Raw genomic sequence first — 21,257 nt, 5'->3', positions numbered from 1 at the left:
TCCCAGTCTGGGTTTATGGTAGGACAGAACAAATGTGACTTTGGCATACCACAGCGCAACATCAGCTGACGTGAGGGGACTGGAAACTACATTATGCACTACAGGTACGGGATTCAAGTGTTTTCTTCTGAATAAATACACAAAATCTGACTTTGTTGGTGCCCTGAGAGGCAGGTTTCTGACAAGGGAAGGAATCAAGTTCTCAGAGTCAAAGGGGACTCGTTCACTACTCTTTGTTGGACAGAGGGATGCTCAGGTGACCCAATCTACTGAAGCTGAGGAGGGTAACTGACACAAAGAGGTGATAATGAAAACAGGAGCACTAAAAAGTAGACTATGTGAATATTTAATGAAAAATAATTTCATGTATGTCACATACACTTTACATCAAAATATCTTTATGGTTCAGTATATTCAATTTTTGACAGTGAGGAAATGGTTCATTGTTTTTCCCCACAGGAGAGAAAGGATTTGATTTTTACTGTTTTTAGGATTGTGATTATACGTCTAGTAAAAAGATCTGATTTCTTTTTCTGGCTGGAGAGTGACTTTGCAAACCAGTAATAGTTTAGAGATCAGGGGGAAAAAATGGATAATGTTTCACTTAATGCTGGGGACAGTAGCTCAAGATGTTGGAAGTAGCATATAATGTTTCCCCTGGGGGGATCTGAAGGTAGCAGGTAGCTGACAAAAAAGCCAAGAGGGCTTTGTAAGTGAAGGGAGCTTTCATCCTGGCAAATAAGTAACAGGAGTACATGGAGGAATTTTGAATGCTGCATGCTGTCACTATCCTAGCTTTCTCTGCAAGAAGAATAGCTAAACACAGCACCAATTACTATATTTCATGGCCACTCTGTCTCACTGGGATTCAACCTGTTGCGGGATTAGTGTCTAGAGAGAAATTCTCAAATAAGTGGTTATGGTTACTAAAAGACCATATGCTCAGCCATGGCAACCTTCTTTTAATTTTAAATGTGATCCCAGCCATAACCCAATAGCTCTGCCCTCTGATGACAGAGTAAAACCTGATACCATGCTGAAACTTTATAGATACTTCTTTAGTGCTAGGTACATAACATATATACAATACTCAAAATTAAGTCTCCATTTTTTTACCTTGCCAGCAAAATAAGAAGAGCCTATCCTATAAGCAAAGTTCTTCTGGCAGGAAGACTTTCCCCTAATTGAATATGATGAAGGGCCAGAGAAAAAGCACCTCTGCACGGAGGGTGGGAGATGAATGAGAACAAAGTTATGAATGCTGACTTGGCCTAAGAGGGGTCTAGTAAACTGACAGACAGGAGTCTTTGCTGAAAGCGATTCAAGGATCTGGGGAATTTCAGCCAAACACACAAAGGAAACATGAAAAGGGCCAATGTACTAAACCTCTGTAGGAGAGGGAACAAAACCCAGCTGCCTTAATGGCAACACAAACCCAGTTCAAGGAACTATGTTTGTCCTGTTCTGTAGCTGAGGTAAGCATGATAATAAATAGAACAGCTGGGAGGAAACTCTAGTCAGAAATATTACAGACATATCGGGGTCTCTAAAAAAAGAAAATCAGAAAGAAGCCATATATCTGGACTGTAGAGGAGTGATGAAGTGAGAAGGAGCCACCATTCCCAACAACAATTCCATTTATTTAAACAATGCTTTGACTCAAGACTTGTGTATTTCAAATTTGAGAAATCTTAAACACTCCAAAAGGCAATTAGAGATTTGTAAGGGAAAACTAGTAAGGAAGGTTAAAGGAATGAAATAAGTCTGAGTATTATCTTAGTAAAACATTCTGTAATATGGAGTATCTTACAGTAGCAAAGGAAAAATAAGAAGAAATGCGCTCCAACTGAAGCATGAAAAGCCTGGATTAGTTGTAAGGAAAAATATCTTTATCGAGAGGGCCATCCACCCTGGAACTGGTGATGAAGGGCAGTTGTGTCTCTCCTTGTTTTGGGACCCTGAAAAACAATTCTACAATAAGATTTTAAGCATCTTATCATCAGGATACCGTGCCTACGCTTCTTTTCCATTGTAGGCAAACACCCCTCTCACATCTTCCCTCTGTCTATCTCTGCTCACACCAGTCCTCCTCGCTGGAATGACCACTGTCCTCCTTTTGACACCTTCCTATCCTGTACATCCTTCAAAGCCTAGTTCAAGCTTCACTTCTCCATGAGCACAGGGGGATTTTCCTCTGATCTCCACCTTCTCTATTTCATTCTTCTCTGGCTAAGTTTATAAACCCCTATTTTTTAGTTATCTACACAACATAATCACTTCATTATGCCAGTATTAATGCTGTCCTTATACCTACGTGGATTGATTGTTGTTCTATTCACTACTTAATTTTTTTTAAACTCAAGGATTTTTTTTGTAGCCCTTCCCCCATTCCCAATTAAAACGTAAGTTCCTTGTGTACAAACACCATTTCTTATTAGTTTGTACTCCATAGCTAGGACAGGACTAGATAATAATAATAATGATAGCTAACATTTATATAATGCTTCCCATGTGTCAGGTAGTGTGCTCAGTGTTTACAATTAAGTGATTTGATCTTCACAACAACCCTGGGAGGTAGGTGCTATTATTATCCCTATTTTACAGATCAGGAAACTGAGGCAAACAAAAGTTAAGATCCTTACCCAGGCTCACTCAGCTAATAAGTAGCTGAGGCTGGATTTGAACTCGTCTTCCTGACTTCATGACAAACATTTTAACATAAGGTCTACCTTTAATTCAATCCACTAAACTAAAGAAAAGAGAAATTCCATTACCTAGCATGTTGTAACTTCTTTTTGTATGTGAAATAGAAACTACAATGTGTGTACAGTGTGAAAAAAATAAGGTAATATATGTTGGGAAAAGAGGTTAATAATTCAGTATTAATTATATATATATGCACATGATATATACATATTCACAAATACACCTACCTATTCACACATACACTAATACATATACCTAATTCACATATACATACACCTATGATTTCATTTACATAGAGAACTCCTTGCAAGAAAAGTAATTTGGGATATGAACAGTTAGCTAAGAAGGTAGTGTATGATAATGGGATGGATTTTTGGATCACAGCTTATAATATAGGGTTGTCAAATTCCTGGCCAGAGATGAAGTATATACCTAAGAAAGAACAGTAAGAATCTGTCTCCAGGATGTCTTCCAAATTTAATTAAAAGTGCTTTGAACTGAAGAGAATGGGGGACGAGAAGATTGTTCATATATATATATATATATATATATATTCCTTAAGTTAGATACCATAGAAAAGAATAACCACAAAAAAATGAAGAATACCAGCTAAAATACACAGGAATTCACAGGAGAAAAATCCAAGAAGGAGGCAGTAAAAAATGTTATAGCATCAGCTATCTATATACAAATGCCCACAGTTTAGACAACAGACAAGAGTAACTAGAGATCTCAATGCAAGATGGCATTTGGTATGACTGAACAATGTGTCTGTATGAATATACCTCATTCAAAATAGCTAATAATAATAACAGTAATAATAATGACAGCTAACATTTATACAGCATCCACGACGTACCAGACATGGTGCTAGGCACTTTACAATTATTATTTCATTTGATCCTCACAACAACCCTGGGAGGTAAATGCTATTATCTCCATTTTACAGAAGAGGAAACTGAGGCAAGAGATTAAATGACTAGTCTAAGGTTACACAGCTAGTAAGTATCTGTAAGATTTAAACTCAGGTCTTCCTGACTCCAGGTCCAATGCTCTATCCACTGTGCCACACAGATGCAAACAGGATATGTAAGAAGGCAGAGGGGGTAGCAATATATATTAAGAAAACACATTCATCTAAGACAGGGGTGGAGAACCTGTGGCCCTCTAGGTCCTCAAGTGCAACCCTTTGACTGAATCCAAACTTCATAGAACAAATCCCCTTAATAAAAGCATTTGTTCTGTAAAACTTGGACTCAGTCAAAAGGCTGCACCCAAGGAACTAGAAGGCCACATGTGGCCTCAAGGCCACAGGTTCTCCACCCCTGCTCTAACAAAATCTAGGTACTGTGTGTCTGTGTATGGTGAGGATGGAGGAAGCATAAGGGAAAGTATTCAAGTGAAGCTAAAAGAAAGGAGAAATACAAATCATTTCATCATTGGAACATACTACAAACCACTTGGACAGAAAGAAATTAGATGAGGAATTTAGGAAATAGATGACAAGCTAGGAACAGAGAGGTATGATGTATTAGTAATGGGGAACTTAAATTATCCAGACATCTGTGGAAGCTTTCATATGCCAAAATCAGGACAGTTAAAAACTTCTTTACTTACTTTAGTGATAACTTCATCCTTTTAAAGGTAGAAAAGTCAACAACTATGGGAAATTCTTTTTTGGAAATGAATTTCACTAGGAGGAAGAATCTGGTTGTTAGGGTGGAAATGATGGAAACTTTGGGGAGGAAGTGCCTATTCTATCCTCAAATTGGGGAGTGAAGAGAGGAAATCTGGCTATAGTCTGACATATACCCTAAGGTTCTGGGAAAGAAGATTTCAAAAGCTCCACTGGAAAGAAAGGCAGGCTCTCATGGGCTAAAATGCTTCAGAGAAAGTCAGTCCAGGAGGGATGGGAGAAGCTCTAGAATTTAATTCCAAAGACAGAAAGGGAAATAATTCCAATGAGGGGTTAAAAAAGGGATTTATCTAAAAAAAAAAATGTGAATGCATAAGGAACTCACTAACCCTTAGATTTTTAAAAGAAATGTACAGAAACAGAAACAAAGCAAGGGAAGGCAAGATAAATGAGTAAGGTGTGGGCCTGGTAAAATGTCAGCAAAATTAAGGCTTTGAATGAGCAGAGGCAGTCAAGAAAAGTTAAGGACAACCAAAAGGGTTTTGTTTTTTGTTTTAAGCTACATAGGTAGAAAAATAAAGATCAAAGAAGGGATAGGCCCTTTACTTAGGGTGGATGTGACAATGATAACTGACAACAGAGAGAAGGCAGAGTTGCTAAAATCTTACTTAGTTTCTATTTTAACTGAAGAGGATAATGGCCTTTATATGGGAAATGACAGAATCAAAATGACTAGTAGGGCACTGATACCCAAGATAAGTAAAAGAACAGCAACAGAACAACTAGCTGACTTTGATGAATTCAAGTCAGCCTGGCCCAGATGAACTACATCATTAGCTCCTGAGAGAACTAGCAAAGGTGATGGCCAAAATATTGCTAATGATATTTGAAAGATCATGGAAAACAAGAGAGGTACCAAAAAACTGGAGAAGGGCGTATGCTGTGGCTTTCAAAAAAAGTAAGAGTCTGCAAACTGAGCATAATAAAATCCTGGGAAATTTTAAGAATGAATCATTAAAGAAATTGTTGGCAAACATTTCAAAAGTAAAGTGGTAAATGATTATAAAGATGAAGCATAACTTGACAGGATTACTAAATTAGTAGATGAGGGAAACACTGTGGATATAGATTTTAGCAAAGTTTTTGATAAAGTATCTCTTATTCCATGGAGAAGGTGGATTGTATTAGATGATAATACAATCAGCTAGATTTAGAATGATTTGGATAGCTATACACAAAAGCTTGATCTGTAGTTATAGTCTGTGTTGTTTAACATTTTTATCAATGGTTTGAATAAAGACTCACCAAATTCAAGGTGATACAAATCTGGAAAAGAGAGTTAGCAGAATGGATGGCAGAATCAAGATGTGAAATAATCTGGAAAAGCTGCAGGGTTCAGCATTCTCTAGCTTCTAGACCAAATCCAATCTTATTTACAAATGGAAAAACCATTCTTACCTCACGAATATACAAGAAACCGACTGGATCTGGCCCTCAGGTTATACTTTGCTGACCCATGGGCTATTATAGCATTGGGCCAAATCTAATAAAATGAAATTTGATAGGAATAAATGTGAAGTTTTAAACTTGAGTACAAAAAATCAACTTCACAATTATAAGATTAGAGAAGCCTGATTAAAGAGTAGTTGTTTGGAAAAAAATCTAGGGTTTTAGTGTACTGTGAATATGATATGGGTCCTATCAGCGTGATGAGGCAGTCAAAACAGTTAACGTGATCTTGGGCTGCATTAAGAGGAGCAAAACTTACAGGAAGAGGGAGTAGAGAGTACCACTGTGCTCTGCCCTCATCAGACCTCCTCATCTGCAGCACTGTGTTCAGTTCTGGGCACCACAGTTTAAGAGGATCAATGACAAACTGCAGAGTATTCAGAGGAGTTCAACCAGGATGGAGAAGAGTCTTAAGTCCATAACATAAGGAACGGTTGAATAAAGTGGGCATGGTTAGTCTAGAGATTGGACATGATAGCTGCCTTCAAGTAGGCTCTCATGAGAAGGAAGAATTAGACTTGTCCTGTTTGGTCCAAGAGGGCAAAATCAAGGACAAAGGGTGTAAGTTGGAAAGAAGCAAATTTAGATGGTGAGTTCTCTCACCTTCCTGACTTTTTTAAGATTAGAACTGTCCAAGGGTGGAGTGACCTGCCTCCCCCTCTAGATGAATATCCACTACTAAATGCTAAAGCTCAGTGAATCCCTAGGGGCACCATGAAAAAAATTAGAGACACTAAGGGCTCCATAAAACAAAAATGTTTGGGAACCTCTGCATTATTGCCACAATGCCTTTCTCTACAGTATGTATTTTTTTAAAATAACAAAATAAAATTAAAAAAGCATATATTTCATATAACACAGACTATCAAGTATAACTTCTTATAAAGGAAAATAATGTATTCTATCAGCTATCTAATATATAAACACATTACCAATGACTGTACTCTATAAATAAATAGTAATCCTGAAATTACTACTGTGACATCTTTGGGAAGGTCCAAATATATATTGGTGTGTGTGTGTGTACACATATATATGTATGTGTGTGTGTGTGTGTATGTATGTATCTATGTATATATATGTATCTATATACCTATATGTATCTATACATATGTATTTATATGTACCTATACATATACATATGTATCTATACATATACATACATATCTACATTTAAATATGTAGGTATAAATGGGTGGTATGATGACTAACAAATAATTTCATTAGAAACAATGATACTTTTAAAGGGAATTGTTTTACCATCAGTTACCTCTTCATAAGGCAGTAATTAACTTTTCTCACAAGGGTCTAGAGAAATGTGAAAAAAAAAGAAAAAGAAAATGAGGAATATTAATATACCCATAGAAATTTAAGCATTCTACTTTACTAGTTGATTATAAGCACCAGTATTAAATTTCAACCTATATGTCAACATCATAGAGTCCAAGGTAAGGGAAAAGAGGAAAAAAAAAAGGAGAAAACCTTAAATACTTGTCTAAATTTTAGGACCAAGATAATGGGGAGATAGGAATACAGTGAGAAGTACTGAACATAAGCTAATGCTGTCAACTCTTGATTGTACACACTGATGGAGGGGAGCAGCAATATATACAATACAAAACATCAGATAATCCAAAGATCAATTACTCTAAATCGTGTCTTCCGCTCAGCAAATTTACCTTCCTAATTATGATTTGCTGACATTTATATTAAAATTAGTTTGTATTCCCAAAGCACATAACAACTCAAAGTGGGGGAAAGGATTCCCCAATAAAGCAGAGAGGCATATGGAAGCCATTCTGGCATGAATAATTTTCTATGAATTATCCATAAAGTGAGTAAACACCACATGGATAGTTGAGAGTTGACTATACATCTTTCATCTATCCACCTACTTTAAAATACTTAAAATTTTTTTTGCATAATTAATGACAAGTATTTTCTAACCAACCAGTTTAGAGCTGGAACAATCAGAAGCCTGGACTCATCCTCCCAGCTTTCAGCTAATTCTCAGCCATAATAAGCATCCCAGACAAAGACATTAAGGATATGAAAGTAGTCATGAAGAGCCCAAACAAAAATTGCCTTTATAGTCCATCTTGGGTTGCAATAAGATATTGAAATACAAATAATACAAAAATAGATCCAAGCAATTTTTTTTCAAAGTAAACAGAGCCCAAACTGAAGAAAATGGGTCTCATGAAGGTTTCATTGATTAAGTGATTAGTTTGCCAGTGAATGATTATTAGTCCGAAAGGATGGAATTAGTCCCTTCAGCCCTGCCTCCCATGAATAAAATGTGGGGAGTGCTCTCTCTCCCACCCTCTGTGACAGATGATATCTGTTTTCTCCTGTGAGTTTGAATTTAAGAGCCACTGAAGCTCAGCAGCAGTATATTCTGGCTCAAATGAGCTGAAAATTGCATTCAATTTGAATTTCAAAACTGGAGGGGAGGAAGGGGAAAAAAAGCTCAGTACCCATCAAGACTATACTTTTCAACTACTTCCTACTGCTTAGCTGCATTCAGGCTGGCTGGGGATTGAAACTCAGTATATGATGTAGGGAAAGAGCATTATTGGACTATTGCCCAGTCTGAGTTTAAAAATAAACTTTTAATAGTCGGGATCAAAGCAAACCTTCATTTTACGTACATAATGCACAATGCATCCCACCCCCAAAGAAACAGATTTATCTTTTCAAGTCTCAAATTGCATTGGTTTCACTCATATACTTTGCAGGTTCTAAAGACAAAAATGAACTCCCTGAAGGACTTTAGGAAAGCAAATTTTGTCTGTAAAATGTTAACCCCCATCCAACTTCCTAAAGGCCTTTGATTTGCTATAATCAGAATTCTACTTGGTTTGATTTTACTGTGCCCTTTTCTACCCTCCCATTCCTCAAAGACCTGCTTATCAGATCCTCTTTAATCAATAGCTCTTCACCATTTTTGTATCACTGACCTCTTTGGAAGTCTGATGAAATCTACGGAGCTCATATCAGAATAATGGTTTTTAAGTGGATACAATAAAAGGAAACCAATCATATTGAAATGCATTTATCAAATATTTTTCACAAACAAATTTACAGACCTCCCAAGTTAAAGTTTCCTGTCTTAGACATGATTAGCTCAAATTATACAATAACCAAAAAGTTGTGTGAATATTCTATTGTTTTTAATCAAATGATTCTTTAAATGAACTATAAGAAGCTATCATTGAAGGAATCCTATGTTGAATCCCTTTATAAAACAAAGGATGGCTCTACAATAAAGATACTTTGCATATTTGGAAAATTTGGATTTTAGTTTACGAGGTCTTCTTAAATCAAATCACATCTGTAGCTGACAAGAATGAAAAACTAAAGTTGCATGGATAATCCATGGAGTCTGAGGATCTGAGTTCAAATCTAAATTCTGTTACTTATTATCTATGGGATTATTTTATTTCTCTTTTTTTCTTTATTTCTTTTTATTTCTCAATTTCTTCATGGGTAAAATGAGAGGATTGAAACAGATAACCTTTAACCTTTAACAGATAACCTCTTCTATTTCTAAATAATATGTTCCTAATCTAAATTCAGCTCCCATACAGAGAAGAACAGTAGATGATACATTGGAACCAAATAACGGCATGAACATGGGTCCAAACTTGACAGTTTTACATAAAGGGCAGAAAAACTTCTGCCCAGATTTTCCCAGTGCCTGCGCCAGTCATAAATGACAAAACTTTAGAACACGATATTAACTCTTTGAAACTACGAAAGCCCGATAATGCAAAGTGAAACAGTAATTTGAATAATAGTACTGAGAAAATATGTTAGTTTTTCCTTAGGGAGCATCCTGAAGGTGTCTGGTACTGTGTAAGTTTGTAAAGGTACATTGTTGATGACCATGAGTTTAAAAATAAACTCAATAATACCAAAGTAAACTGTTATTTTATGTACATGATGACTTGACACTCAGGTTAGGTTGAGGATTTTTGATGGTAACCAGGAAAGTTAAATACCACTTACTGTTGTTTCCAAAAAGTACCAATTCCCACAGAATTAAGAGAAATGAAAGAACGGTAGGCAAGAACTCAATATCTGGAGAGTAGAGGGATATTTTATTCATTGTCTGTGGCAAAACAAAGCTTTTATATCTTTTATCTGGGGGTGGATACAGGAAAAGAGAGTAGCAGTAGCTAAAAAATATTAGACTTTGAGTCAGAAGACCTGAATTTGAATCACATCTTTCCTGTTTCATACCTGAGTGACCTTGAGATAGTCATTTTATCTCTCCAGGCCTCAATTTCTTCCTCTGTAAAATAAAGGGTTTGGACTAAATCCTAGATCTCTTGCAGTTTTAGATCCTATCACCCTAAATGTGAGAATTCCTGTAAAGTTTGACTATGGCCACAAGGATTTTTCCAGGCCATTTTATGAAGGTTATCTTACCCTGAACTTAGGGGATAATTATTTTCCCTCATTGCAAAGCATTCCCATTGTTCCTCAAAAAAAGAAAAGAAATCCAGCCGGACCCTAAAAACCAGTAGAACCATAGGTAGAATATCTGCTTCCACTGAAATAGCTTTTGGAAATTCAAAGCTAATACTAGGAGTTGAATGATTTCTATTAACCACATTCAATAAATTTTATTTGCTTAAATATTCAATATTAAAATAAAACTTTTAAAAATAAAAAATGAATTCCCATATTTTTAATAAGTTGATGCTAAGATTAGTTCTACGTCCCAGAGAGGTTCATTTCCAAAGTAAGCTGCTTGTTATTACATAGATGACAACTAAGTGTGTATCATAAGTGATTATCATAAATATGATTATCAATGATAACCTGACAAATGATATATTTGTCACATGGCACATGAGGAGCAGCTTACCTTTTAAACTTCAACAACGTGTGCACAGGAATTTTTCTTACATCTTCATAATTCAATATTGTTTCGTTGATGAACCAGTAAATTGCCAGCTCTATTCATTTATGTGATATGAGCAAGGATCCAACCCAAAAAAAGGAAAAAAAAAGTAAGGTCAGTTTTCTTGGCTACTACATTTAATAAAATTTCCCAAGGCAACAGGGTTAACCACACATTAATAGATATGACTTTGGATGGAGACTTCGCCTTTAGCAATTTTTTTTTTATTTTTCCATATCCATACTCAGGACTGTATTAACACTCAAAATAAGCTAGTCTTTATTGTTTTAAGTTTTCTTCCTTCCAAATTTTATGTGCTTTATTAATCTTCTGCTCCTCCTTTATTTATAGCTAATACTCTGCTTAAGGTTTCAAAGCATTTCCCATTATAACCCCCATTTTTAACTTTCAAAAATATTCTTTGATCAGAGGGACCAAAGAATTTCTTATTTGTTATACACTGGTCCCAAATTTATGCATTTCTCCCAATGTTGGGTACATTTCTTCTTTCTTTTTTATTTGGCAAGATAAAAGAAAAGATAAGGTCAATCTTTCTGCTTAGAAAAAAAATGAGAAGACTCTTTTAAATAACTCCACTGTATGAGTTAAACAAATGAATTTTTAAAAATATGGTTCCAGGTAAAATGCTTCCTAAGGGAAGCCTGCCTTCTCAAAGCCAGCTGTACCTTTTCTCTCATGAATGAGGACATTTTGGAGTACCAATGGAATCCTCTGACATTTCAGAGTACCAATGGGATCCCTTTGATGTCAAGGGGAGCTCTGTGCTCAGTTCCTAACAGTGGGGTGCCTGCTACCAAAAGAGCAGCTGATAGACCCCTAACGGATTAGCTTGGTGAGTACACATACGGTTCCTGAAGTACAACATGGGGGAAAACTAATTAGCAAAGTGGCACAAGGCCATTTTCCATCACACCCTTGAGGCCTACTTGTGGTAACTGTGTACTTTAGAGTGTGAGTGCTTCAAAGAGGGTTCCATGTTGCGATGAGAAGATTCTATGAGAGGCCTGTTAACAGTATTCACCAGTGCAGACCTTCAAACCCATATTTTTTTCCTTTGTTTTGCTTTTTTATTTTTTAAGAGAGAAGGAAGGTTAAATAGCAAAACAACAATTACATAAAATTAAGGTTGTAATTCTTCCTTTCTCTCACTTTCCTAAAGTAGGAAATCAGAAAAGACAGCTTTCAAGAAATCTTGACTAATCATTCATTCCAATGGAAGAACTAATAAAAGTAATTTTTAACAAGGGGACATTTTAAAAATCAAGGATTACACACAGAGAAGTATGAAAGCCCCACAGCTCACCATCCTGTATAAACAGACTTAACAGGAGTCTCGAATCAGAGTGAGGAATATGCAGGTAGATAGGAAGTTGGGAAGCTTTCTAGTTCATGGTAGCGCAAAGGAAAAAAGGAGGATTGTAACATGTGGAAATAGAAAAGTCATCGCTGTCTGGAGTAGCATATAGGGTATGTTTAGCTTCACTACATTGCAAACACGCAATGAAATATTAGGAGACATTAAAATATATAATCCTAATTGATATTAAAGGATAAGGGAAGAGAATTTATTCATGCTGAATATAAAGAAGTTTGGGATTTTATAAGTGCAAGAGAAAAACTTGCACAGACAATCTCTTCTTACGCATATTATATCAGAAATGTTGCTTAAAAATAGTTCATTTGTATGTAACATCATCCACTTAATGCTGGCAATGACATTGAAATCTGAGATCACTTGCTGCATGACAGTGAACTTCGTAACTTAACATTAAAAAGTTATAAATTGCCTCAGCTCATCTAAGAAAAGGCCCTAAACACATGCGAGGTAATATTGTATTATAAAGGTAATTGTCTGGCCCCCCTCTCCTTTTGACTCCAAGCATACCTCCATTTCCCCACCACCACTACTCCTCATCATTTGAACATTCCACATGAGATATACAAACAGCTGACATGTACATGGAAGGAAGCTGCCGCCGGAGTCCAGGAGAAGAGCTCTCTGAGACACCTTGCTTCCTTCAAGTCATGTGCCAGGCACTGAGTGCTGTGATGGGGATGGGAGAGGTGGAGGGGAGCTGTAGTTCTATTGTTCTTTGGAGAAATATCAGGGGAATGAATCCTAGGAAGAAGGTCTTAAGTGAATGATCTGAGACAGTGTTTCAGAAGTCCCAGCATCAGGGGTCTAGGTGAAAAATAAGTTGTTATTGTTGTTGTTGAGTCTTCATTTTCTTTTTTTTTTCGGTATGGAAATTGGGGTTAAGTGACTTGCCCAGGGCCACACAGCTAGTAAGTGTTATGTGTCTGAGGCTGGATTTGAACTCAGGTCCTCCTGACTTCAGTGTCGGTGCCCTATCCACTGCGCCACCTAGCTGTCCCTTGAGCCTTCATTTTCAAAGAGGACTGGAAGGACAAGGAATCAAGAACTGGACATGTCCGTTGCCTCCAAATCTCCATAAATGTAACTGTCTCTCACCTATTCTGTTTTCTCTGATTCTCTTCGACTTCCAATTCTCCCTTTCCTCTCAAGAATTACAGGGAAGGGGAAGTAGGGAAAGGACATATTACTGTTAATATTGTGGTTCCTTCTTGGCATATATTGATGCACCATAGAATACAATTTCCCATAGAATCATTTGTAAATGGGAATGAAGCTCCCAGGCTATCCCACAAACACCTACTTAACTTACAATGTAACTGAAATTCTAAACATTTTTAATAGCACAGGGTTTTTTTTTTCTACTATTTGTCACTTCCGTATATGAGATCCTTGTATAATAACTAAATGGACAGACCACTGGAGAAATGGAATCATATAAATTATAGCATTCTTACTATAAATGAAATCAGAAGATAAAAAGAAGGTGCAGCCAAATGGAAGACTGAAACTCGGATTCTTCTTATGGAGGCAAGTAAAGGAATTGGTGGTATTGGTCTTATCATGCATTCTAAAGGCAATCATTTCATGAGACATTTGGTCATAACATAATGCAGTGCTCATGCAAAAAGACCACCATAAAAATAATTGCAGCTTATGAACCAGTATATTTGTTGCAGAGAATAAAGGGGTAGAGAGGTACTCGGATGGACTTGGTAAGATTCTCCAAATTAAATCAACACTCAGTGCCTGGCAGATAGTAGGCCCTTAACAAATACTTGATGACTGACTGACCAAAGGTGCGCTTAGGCGAGGACAGCAAAAAACACATTGGAAATATGATCCAAAAGTAAAGAATGTGAGAGGCTCCACTTTCCCCATCTCCAGGGCTATAAGTATAATACATAATACTTCAAAAGGTAAAAGCACAGAAGCAAAAAATCAGAAAGAAAAAAATTTAAATATCTATTTCTATGTAATTTTAGTGTATAAGTACACAGTAAAGTATACAAAGAGGAAGAAAGGAATTTCTCAGCTTTTCTATCTAGTTACTGTATACCAGATGTATTTAACTTGGTTTGATTATTTATCAAGACGAGGATGCTTTGCTTTGCCTTAGAGTACATAGTACTCAACTACGCGCTTAACTAACATATAGCTAAGATGATTCTTACTATCAAAGGGAGGTAATGCAAGACTGAGACAAAGTAAAAACCATGTGAGTGTCAAGAGGGGGCATTCCAAGAATAGATCAGTTTTGTGAGCACAGATGGGTTTATTGGGGACTCAGAGGAAGCACACAGGGGTGGGGAATCTGTGGCCTTGAGACCACATGTGGCTTTCTAGAACAACTTCATTGTTTTGTAAAATTTGGATTCAGTTAAAGAGGCACACTCGAGGACCTAGAGGACCACATGTGGCCTCGAGGCCATAGGTTCCCCACCCCTCTTTTAGGCACTTAGATAATATACAACTAAGGTGCTTCTTGCCCTCAAGATGGTTGCAGTCTAATGGAAAGAAAGAACATTAATATTTATATCAGTACATTGAAAGGAAAGGGATGGGGCAGAGAGTATGTGGGTGAGTTGGAAAGTGAACTATAGGTTTGATCCTATTCCTTCCCATCTCCTTTAGAATCTTGGTCAGATAACGTTATACACCTTCAATCCTCCCCTCTCATCTTGTTTCATCTGTAAAAATGTTCTGTTTTCCCTTTGGACCCTCCTCCCCTAGGAAAAAAAGGCCTTTTCTTGAATCTGCTATCCATTGAAACTACTGTGGTTCTGCCTATTCCTTCCCTATAAATTCCACACTTGCAGAAAACTGTTCAACACTGAGTGCCTCTACTACAACAAACCTCTCCAAATATAATGTCACAGGCCACACTTTGGTGCAGTGCCAGAAACATCTAGGACTAGGGAAAGAGAAAGAAAAGTCATTAACAAACATTTACTAAGCACCTACTATGTGCCAAAGGCAGCTAGGTGGCACAACAGGTAGAACACTGGGCTTGGAATCAGGAAGATTTATCTAATAAGTGTCTTCTCGGACCCTTACTACCTGTGTGACTCTAGGCAAGTCATTTAAACCTGTCTGCCTCAGTTTCTCATTTGTAAAATGAGGTGGAGAAGGAAATGGCAAACCACTCCAGTATCTCTGCCAAGAAAACCCCCATATGGGATTACAAAGAGTCAGATACAACTGAAAAACAACTGAAGGACAACACCACCACCACACTGTGCTAAGTGCTCAGGGAAACAAAGAAAAGCAAAAACAACCCCTGCTCTCAAGGAGGTCACAGTCTAATACTTAAAAAAGTAAAAACAAAGGCTGGACAAGAGCGAGTCTTGAAAGCAGCCTACCACAGCTCCTAAGGGAAGGAATGCAAATAAAAGTAATTAAAGATGAAATGCCTTCATTCTCCTTTCTTCCCTGAAAGAACTAAAAGGATTCCAGAGAACATTGTACAGAGTAACAATATAGTAAGGATGGTTAACTATGAAACACAGCTATCCTGAACAAGACAATGCCAATGGATCCACAGTAAAAATGCTATCTATTTCCTGGATGAGAACTGATAAGCTCTGAGTGAAAATTAAAGCATATTTTTTCACTTTCTCTATTTTTCTTGAGGTTTGTGTGTGTGTGTGTATGTGTGTGTATATTTTCTTTTGAAACACACCAAATATGGAAAAACGTTTTGCATAACTTCACATGTACAACTGATATCATATTGCTTGCCTTCTCAAGGGGTGGGGGAGGGAGAGGAGGGCAGGAGAGAATATGGAACTCCAAATTTTATTTTATTTTATTTTTCCATGTTCCCAAAATTACTTTATTTATTTATTTATTTAATGTTCAGTTTTCAACATTCACTTTTATAAGATGTTGGGTTCTAAAATTTTTCCCCTCCCTCCTTTCCCCCCTCCTCAAGATGGCATGCAATCTGATATATATACATGTACAATCATATTAAACATATTTCCACATTAATCATGTTGTGATAGAAGAATCAGAACAAAAGGGAAAAACCATGAGAAAGAAAAAAAAAGAGAAAATAGTATGTTTTGACCTTCATTCAAACTCCATAATTTTTTTTTTCTGGATGTATATAGCATTTCCCATCATAGATCTTTTGGAATGGTCTTACATCATTGTATTGCCGAGAAGAGCTAAGTCTGTCAAAGTTGGTCATCGCATAATGTTGCTGTTACTGTATACAATGTTCTCCTGGTTCTGCTCCTTCACTCAGTATCAGTTCATGTAAGTTTTTCTAGGTTTTTCTGAAATCCACCTGCTCATCATTTCTCATGGAATAATAGTATTCCATTACATTCGTATACCACAACTGGTTCAGCCATTGCCATTGATAGGCATCCCCTCAATTTCCAATTCTTTGCCATCACAAAAAGAGCTGCTATAAATATTTTTGCACATGTGGGTCTTTTTCCCTTTTATAATGATCTCTTTGGGTTACAGACCTAGTAGGGATATTGCTGGATCAAAAGGTATGCACAGTTTTACAGCCCTTTGGGCATAGAAACTCAAGATTTTAAAAGATGAATGTTAAAAAAATTTTTAATGTAATTGGGAAGTATTTAAGAGATAGATAGAGAGGAAGGTATTAACAGGTTCTGAAAAATCACTGGATCCATCAAGACTAGTATCAGATTCCAAACTCCTCTCCAAGAGAAAAATGGTTTTTCTGTAGCTGCCATAAGTTATACTGTGGCAAAACCTACAGGACCAGTTAGAATTGGTCAATGCAAGGGGTCACCTGTATCTCACTGCAACATGAACCCAGTGAGATGGTTCCCTATAAGATGGGAAGTTACCAGCTAGCTCCTAGCCCAACTTTTTACAATCCAGACAAACCACTTCTGATGGTGATTAAGGCATAACATTTCTGATGATTTATTAAGAGCTCTTAGTTACATCAGACAGCTTATAATTAACAGCTTCCCCTTTCTCAAATAAATAAATAAATAAATGAAATGAGAGCTGCTAAGTGCTGGACTACTCCAAAGACTGGATGACATCATCGGCAGCTGCCAGTCACTAAGAGAACAAATATCACAGCAAAAGGCAGTGTCGGCATAGAGGATGCTGAAAGGGGATGAGAGTGAAGAGCATGGGGAGAGAAGACAGAGAGGATGGAGGGCATTTGCTCAATCAGTACCTATTTTCAGAATTTCCTTCAACCTGGCTCGGACCGAAAGCCATCAATTATTTAAAAGATGTAACATGATGCTTCCTTTGTTGAGGCAAATCTGCAAGCAGATCCCAAGAGAGAATAAAAAATGAATTAGGCAGAATTTATTAGTGTGCTTGAAGAAAACAGAGATTTAGCCACTGGGGCTGGCTTTAGTTTTAAAAATAGTGTATGTTTGCCCCTGAAAGCCACACATATCTCTTTTTCCCCTCCTTTTTTTTAAAATTTATTTATTTTAAGCAGTGGATAATACTGAAAGAGGAATCAATCATTTCTTAAACTTCTTCTTTCTTTTCTGACTCAGCCTGATGTATTGTCTTCATTTAAATTACAAATACACTAATCTGAAACACTGTTTACCAAGTAGCATATTAAATGAAAGATACAAGAAATTGCATCACTCACATTTTAAAAATGACTTTCGACTTGGGGCCTCATAAAAAATAGCCGACAGTGTTCTCTGCCTTGGATGCTATATTTCAGTTCTGGTGAACAAAATTCAATTAGTAGGCTTTGTACTTAGGACATTACAATGCTGATGGTTGGTCTGATCAAAACCAGAGTGCCAAGGCCTCAAACTGCTCTTGGCAGACCACTATTAAGGAATATTTCAATGTAATAGATTGGCACTAACAAGTTTTTTGGGAGTACAAATCAGTCAAATGAGATAATTTTTGTAAAGTGCTTAACATAATGCCTGGCACATAGTAGGCCCCACGTAAATGTCAATCATTATCATCATTATAATATTTTCACAATGGCTAGAAAATAGGAAATGCTATCTAGTATAGCTCATTCTTTGAAGCCTTGAATGAAAAACCCAATGGAGAGCCCTTCAGTACTTCAATAACACTCCTGTTAACCATATCTGTGATTTTTCACCAAAGATACAAATCAAAGATCTGTCCTTTCCTCATGACTTAATGGGTAAGACTTGGAGAGTGGTCTGAAGCACAGAAAAGTTACTATACTAGTAAGAGGCAGAAGCAGGGTATCTACTTTTCTGACTCCTATCCACTAAGCCCAAATGAAGTGTCAAACACACAGCCTGCAACACTCTTAGTGAGGCAGAACCAGACTAAAATGTAATTGGGAAGTATTTAACAAAATAAATAAAATACAATAAAACATAGATAATATTAATATGTGGTTTTTTAAGTCCATATATGGCCCCACAGGAAACCTTATGTAGCGCATAGTGACCACCATTTCTATCTGACACGGCTGCACCAAGCTATAGCGCCTCTTATAAATTATATGATTAATTTAAATAAACTGCTGAATAGAAACAAAAGTTGTCACCAACAAGGACTTACTTAATTTGCCAAATTTTTCTCATCTTGTACTCTAGCAAAGTAGTTTTTAGTCTAAGTCTTAGCAACTTACTTTGAGGAAAAGAGAGTAATTCTCCCATTAAAAAAAAGAGCTAATAATAAAATATTCTTTCTGGTATATTAAAGATCCAAAACATAACTATTCCCAAATTGCATTCAAACTTCATTCAAAAAGATGCTACACTTTTTCTGAAGCTGTTGGTGTTTAGCAACATGGTAAAATCAGATATCAACCATCTGTTTGGATCACCACATAGATCATCTAGCTACACTAAATCCAGATAGGTTAGGCAGGGTGGGACAAACCATACTATGGTTCCATGGGCTAGCTGATTTGGTTGAAAAGTTTTATCTGGTGCACTACATCCAGAAAGTCAAAAACGGAAAATTAAAATTGAATATCGGGCAGCAATGGGTTAAACAAAAAAAAATCTTGGTGCCTTCCATATCTACCTACTCAGGTGAAAATCTGCTTGATGTGAAGCATTTCAACACTTCCTTAAGCTAAGAGTTCATAGAAGGGTGTTTTGTTATTGTAACTGCCCAAGAGTCTCTGCTAAGCAAATGCCAAGTCCTACCATGTTTAAACTAGTGAAGGGAACTAAGGGGAAAGCAATGCCAGTCATGCCATGTGTTATGAAAAAGCTACTGATCAAGGAATTTTCTGTAAAGTTCTCTTGACACAGCTTGTCTACAAAGGTAGTTGTCAATGCTGCCCTGTTTGTCTTACACTGTATGTTTCTATAGGGCAGCCATTCTGGCAGGTAAATTTTTTATTGCTGTGGGTGGTAATGACAGAATTTACTTGATAATTGATAACTTGGAGTCTAATAGAGCTTTCTTTGAAACTATCATGCTTTGCTTTCCTAGGAACCGATATTACTGATGGGTTAAAAAAAATACACACACACATACCACCCCAAAACTGTGTTTAAGCAATTGCTTCTTTGGCAGGATTTGGGGCTAAGGATAAACCACCATCATTCTCACAGTTAAAAGTAATACACACATTGTATATGTAGAGCCTATATCAAATTGCATGCTGTCCTGGAGTGGGGAGAGGGGAGGGATGGGGAGAAAATTTGGAACTTAAAATCTTATGGAAGTGAATTTTGAAAACTAAAAACAAATAAATAATTTTTTATAAAAAGTAATACACATATTAAGAAATATACAGGCAAATATTGGAGTTCACAAAAACGTTAACAGAATTTATAATTATGAAAATATATCATTCCATAACAATTCCAATTCCTTTTCTCTAGCCTACTCAAAAAGCCTAAAGAGACAGTCTAAAAATTACATGGCACCATCATTTTGATGTGTGAACTTACAATTTTGATATGTGAAAGGAAACATACTAATATCCTTTTTTATTACTTCTCAAACCATCTATATTCCATACATACATGAAAAGCATTTCAGCCTAAATGTAAAGCAAATTACCAATTGATTTTATTTCATTCCCTTTCTTGGATAGCAATCATAGGACAAACCATGACAGATTTCAGAAAAAAATATTGTTCAAGAGGTGGGCTCTGGCTCCTTGGATTATTCCTTAGGCAGTTGTTAGCAGTGTGGGATTGGTCCAAGGACATCACGTGATCAAGTTGTAGATGAGTGGGTCTGGCTCTTGTGCCCTTCTAAATGACCTTTCTCTTGGATTCTTCCATCACTCAAAGTACTCAAAGGATTTTTGTTAAAAATTCTGGCAAGACATGCATGTAAAAAACATGCAATCTTTCCCTACATGATTTGCAAAACAAATTATGTTAATGCTATGCTATGATCACAAACATTATCGAACACACCAAGCCAGGAACCTTACAACTAAAAAGAATGCAGTGTAGTATGATGGGGAAAATGAGTCCAGGGAAGTAGGTTCAAACCTCAGTTCAGCTACTTAGTATCCTTTTGACCTTTGGCCCTTCTCAGCCTCAGATCCTTATCTATAAAAACAAGGGGTCTAGACTAACAGACAACTGGCTTTGCTTCCAACTCTGAATCTACGATCCTATGATTCTAATATAAATTCATATCCATTCCACATAGTACATCCAATGACTGGTTAGCACATTCAGTGTTTTGCCTTAAACTGCAGTGAGTTAAATACATGTGAATTAATATTATAGGTTTGTTTGTCCTAGCTTCTGTGTGTTCAAATGTGCAACCACTATTTGGCATTTTTAAACAGTTAATTTCCTTTACAGTCTTTTCAAGAGAAAAACTACAACAGTCTGTTTTTAATATGAACACTTTTCATTGATGGCCCTTTCGATGAGAGAACAATTCAGTCCTAGAGGCTGTTAATAATATCCTCATTTAAATGCTCCTTGTGGACTGTTTCCTTGAGTTAAACATCAAGCAGAGAAAAGCAAGCTCACAGATTTCCAAAACAATGGCCTGGTTTTTCTTGGGGCCTGAGGTGCAGTGAAGAGCTTTAGTCCACTCCATTTCTAAGCAAGCTCCAGACTGACCTATACAACATCCTTGTTTTCTTTTCCCCTTTTTCCGCTCTTCGTTTGCTTTCCTATTCTCCTGAATTATCTTTT

General features: G+C 36.7%; 1 protein-coding gene across 3 annotated transcripts in view; it reads right to left on the bottom strand.

Annotated features, from left to right (window-relative positions):
• ESRRG (estrogen related receptor gamma) overlaps positions 1 to 21,257 on the bottom strand; it is a 658,508-nt gene that overhangs the window by 429,812 nt on the left and 207,439 nt on the right. For all 3 annotated transcript variants that reach the window (XM_027871328.1, XM_027871329.1, XM_027871330.1), the window contains one exon: positions 10,728 to 10,818. The gene's annotated coding sequence lies outside the window, so the exon portion shown is untranslated. The remainder of the gene's footprint in view (positions 1 to 10,727; positions 10,819 to 21,257) is intronic.

Source organism: Vombatus ursinus, unplaced genomic scaffold (genome assembly GCF_900497805.2).
Source record: "Vombatus ursinus unplaced genomic scaffold, bare-nosed wombat genome assembly UNPS02014798.1, whole genome shotgun sequence".
NCBI lineage: Eukaryota > Metazoa > Chordata > Mammalia > Diprotodontia > Vombatidae > Vombatus > Vombatus ursinus.
The sequence above is the reverse complement of the archived record's forward strand: the minus strand, read 5'-3'. Positions and strand labels throughout refer to the sequence as shown.